General features: G+C 47.0%; 1 protein-coding gene across 2 annotated transcripts in view; it reads left to right on the forward strand.

Moving 5' to 3' along the window:
* The first annotated feature begins 1,608 nt into the window (after positions 1-1,608).
* The window catches only part of ZNF770 (zinc finger protein 770), a 7,691-nt gene continuing 5,269 nt past the window's right edge, over positions 1,609-4,030 (forward strand). The window contains exons 1-2 of one of the 2 annotated variants that reach the window (XM_011932672.1): positions 1,609-1,810; positions 2,259-2,375. The gene's annotated coding sequence lies outside the window, so the exon portion shown is untranslated. The remainder of the gene's footprint in view (positions 1,811-2,258; positions 2,376-4,030) is intronic. The other variant, XM_011932674.1, reaches the window with a different exon arrangement.

Consider the following 4,030-nt stretch of genomic DNA (forward strand, 5'->3'; position numbering starts at 1 on the left):
AGGACACCAGAAGTCTTTCCTTTCCCTTCTCCACTCCTGCTTCTGTTGGAAGCAGACTTCAACCCCTTCCAAATCTGACTCCTTCAGGTTTCCTACAGAAGCAAAAGCTCATTTCCTATTCGCCATTTCCTCATGCTAACACATCCAAAACAGAGACTTTTTGTTGGCTCAATTGCTTTTATTTTTTTGGTAGAGGAAAATATACCAACATTAGAAACCATTGATTTTTGTTGCTGATGGTCCTTAGAAAGTAATGCAAAAAGTTGTTTAGAGTTTAAAAAGTATGCCCGATAATCTACTTTCTTTTTTTTTTTGAGACGGAGTCTTGCTTTGTCGCCCAGGCTGGAGTGCAGCGGCACCATCTGGGCTCACTGCAAGCTCCGCCTCCTGGGTTCACGCCATTCTCCTGCCTCAGCCTCCGAGTAGCTGGGACTACAGGCACGCACCACCACGCCCGGCTAATTTTCTGTATTTTTAGTAGAGACGGGGGTTTCACCGGGTTAGCCAGGATGGTCTCGATCTCCTGACCTCGTGATCCGCTCGCCTTGGCCTCCCAAAGGGCTGGGATTACAGGCGTGAGCCACCGCGCCCGGCCTCGATCATCTACTTTCATTTCCTCCTTTCTCAAGGTGAGACAATTACGATCAGAACCTGCAAAAAAATCCACAATAAATTCTTCTCTAATGCCTTTTGCACTTAAAATCTTTGGTAGATACCTTAGCATCTTACTCAGCAATAACGTGCCACCTGTCTGTAACTGTATATTTGGTCTTCAATTGTGACTACATAAAATGCTGAAATATCTATAACTTGCGAAGCACCAGAGAGTTAGAAATGTAGGTCTGGTATTAGGCTACCTGTGTTCAAATCGCCCCTCTATCGTTTATTAACTGTGTGACATTAAGTTCCTTAATGTCTCTGATAGCCTCATTTTCCTTATCTTAAAATGAGATCCTATCATTTCATAAAGTTGTATTCAATATGAGTAATTAATAATGATTATAGTTCTTTGAAAGCCTGCTACACTAGGAATTAAGTTGAGCACTTCACACTCATTTTATCTAATTGTGAGAACAGGGTTTCGTACACTGGACAACCAAAACATACTGTATGATTGAGGCGGGGCTAATGAGGTCCGCAGCTGGCACGCCATTAGAGGAGTCGCGAGTGGAGCTCAGTCACGTCTGCCCACAAAGCGCCTGCGCTTGACCTCTACGTTATATTTACTTTGGCAATGTACAAAGTGCTGAGGACAGTCCTAGCCCAGAGGGCCCCTAATACATTGTCGTCTTCTTATCCCCGGCCCTCTGCGTTACAGAGGGCTGCCCCGACTCGGCTTTGAACGCTGACTCGCCCTTTTCCAGTCGGCCCTTGAGCCCACTAGCCCGGGCTACAGCGTTTTCCTAACCGAGGTTTAGAGGTGAGATGGAAAATGTACCCGTCTTTATTCTTCGATTCTCTCCCCCGCAATAACAGGGTGAATGGCGGTGGGGCTGGGGGTGGGTCTCTGGAGTCCCAGTCCCTTCGGGACCGGCGGGCCGCGCGGAGGCGACAAAGGCCCTGAAATTGGGGGGAGCTTGTTTCCAGCCGGACCTTGTCCCTGGGCGCGCCGGAGCGCCGCGCATGCGCGCTCAGCCCGTTGCCGCGCCGGCCCTGCGGACGTGCGCGCGCTGCCTTCGCGGCACCTGGGCCTGAGGTGCGTGCCTCCCGGGCCCTCGCCAGCTCCAGATACCTGGGGAGGACTTCAGAAACCCGACTGAGAAGTGGAGCGACCCCCAGGGAGGGTCGGACCTGCCTCAATTCCGCCAAGGTGCCTGGGGACCCAGAACGGGGGCTCCACAACCTCAGTTCCTGAGCTCCTTTTGCTTTCTCACTTCCCCACCTATTGAGTGCGTCTCACGCGGAGGAGAAATCTGAGAGGAAGGCGCAGAGGAATTTTTTTTTTTCTTTCTTGAGCTGTGGGTTGTATCACGTGTGGCGGTTTCATCCTGGCTGCAGCCAAAGCCGTTTTTACCCTTGCCCTTCCTTTCCTGGCGTGGGATTTTGTGATTTCTGGACTCGACTCGACCATTAAGTGCTTATTATTGGTTGTGGGCCCTTAGAACGAGGGCTGTGTGTGTCAGTGTCCTTTGTCCGGTGTAGTCCACTGGGAGGGAGAGGTGAGGGTTCAAGGCCAAGAGAATGGGCCCGGGGCGAGTGGGGCAGAAGCAGCCGCCGGAGATTATTCCCCAACTGAAAGTTGTGTGTGTTTCTCTTAGGTCTTTCATTTCTTGTTCGCTTACTTTCGTGAAATCCTCACATCGTTTTAATGGTACTAGTCAAGACAAGAAAATCAACAGGCTTTCAGCCTTGAGGCAACATTGGATATTACTGAGGTCAGTTTTTCCAGTTTTTACAGTCTTCACGTAGAATATCTTGTTCTTGTCAGGATAAGTTCTCAATTGAACCGCTGAGCAGATCTATTATTCTTTTATTTCAGTTTAACATAAGAAAAGTTACAGTCTTTTTTATTTTTATGTTACCAACAACAACAAAAAATCGGTTGAAATGGGATTTGGAGCTCCATGAGTGCGTGAGGTGAGGATCCCTAACCTGACTCTCATAAATACGAGATACGATCACCACTTGCCACTAATGGTTCTAACAATCTAGGGCCCCCAGTAAGTGCTTTTCCACGTGGTGGGAGGCAAGTGACAACAGTTATCCAGTCTTACTGCTAACAATGGATGATCCTTTTTGGTACAGGAGCTGTAGGTAGCCAATCCCTGTTTTAATCAGAGGTGGTTGTGGTGTGTGATTTTTTTTTCTTTTAGGCGTGTTCCACGAAAGCATTTATTAAAGAAAAGAAGAAACATACAAAAGGAATTGAATCTGGCTCCAGACCAAAATCCTCTGTGTGATCATTCAGTCCTGACATTGGACAATTACCAGGCTTTGCCTGACTGGCCTCAAGGGCCAAGCTGCCCTCCCACACCAAGCTCGATATGGGCCAGTGCATTGCAGCTTTCTGGAGGGGATTGCAGTCAAGGACTCGCCCTGCCCCTCCTGGTAGATATGCAAATCCCGTAACTTCTTTCCTGGCCTGGGTACCTCCATTTGGTGGCCCTCCTAGGAAGGACCATGGCTGAGACACTTTTTTCCGTTTTTGACCCAGCTTCTTTCACTCTTAGACCTTCCCCCGTTTTCCTATTCTAACGTTCCCTAAGAGGCAGGAGATTTTTGTTAGGGGCTCCTCTTCAGTGAGAGGATTACCTCATATGCGCTGCATCAACTGACCCTCACCCAGTGTCCTTGTATTTAATGGACCACTGGGGAGCCAGTGCCTCTTTTTACTACTTGCTTACACTGTCACAGTAAGTGAATAAAGACTTGATTACTTTTGGTTTGGCTCATTGTCCTGATTGACTACCTTGGCACTTAATTGCTGCCAAGTTCTTTGCAGTTCACTGGATTCATGACTTAATTTTAATTATCATGACTGTTGCTCTGTATCGGCATGTTTAGAGATTTTGGAGCTTGTTCACCTGTAATTTCTCTAATTCAAGCTACTGAAAATGCATGTTCATAGCACCAACAGTTGATTGTTGGTTAACATTGGTATCTGGGTTATATGGTATATTTTACTACTATACTGGCTTACAGTCAGATTATTTTATTTTGCGTGGATTTGTGTGGCATTTTCCATTTGGCCTGTAATTAGATGATTTTTATTTAAGATAAATATTTTGGAATAATAGGGTCAAGTGAAGAAAACCAGACACTTGCTTTCTTTAGTAATCTTGTCTCATCCTGTGGGCCCCTATCTTTCTCACCTTAATAGATTACTTGGCCACTTTGAATAAAGTAGTTGATTTGTTGTAGGTTCTTCTGTCTAGTATGAAGAGGCATGTTAAGAACAGCTTTCAGGCCAGGCGCGGTGGCTCAAGCCTGTAATCGCAGCACTTTGGGAGGCCGAGACGGGCGGATCATGAGGTCAGGAGATCGAGACCATCCTGGCTAACACGGTGAAACCCTGTCTCTACTAAAAATA

This window comes from Colobus angolensis, unplaced genomic scaffold, assembly GCF_000951035.1.
Source record: "Colobus angolensis palliatus isolate OR3802 unplaced genomic scaffold, Cang.pa_1.0 Scaffold97, whole genome shotgun sequence".
Classification (NCBI taxonomy): Eukaryota; Metazoa; Chordata; class Mammalia; order Primates; family Cercopithecidae; genus Colobus; species Colobus angolensis.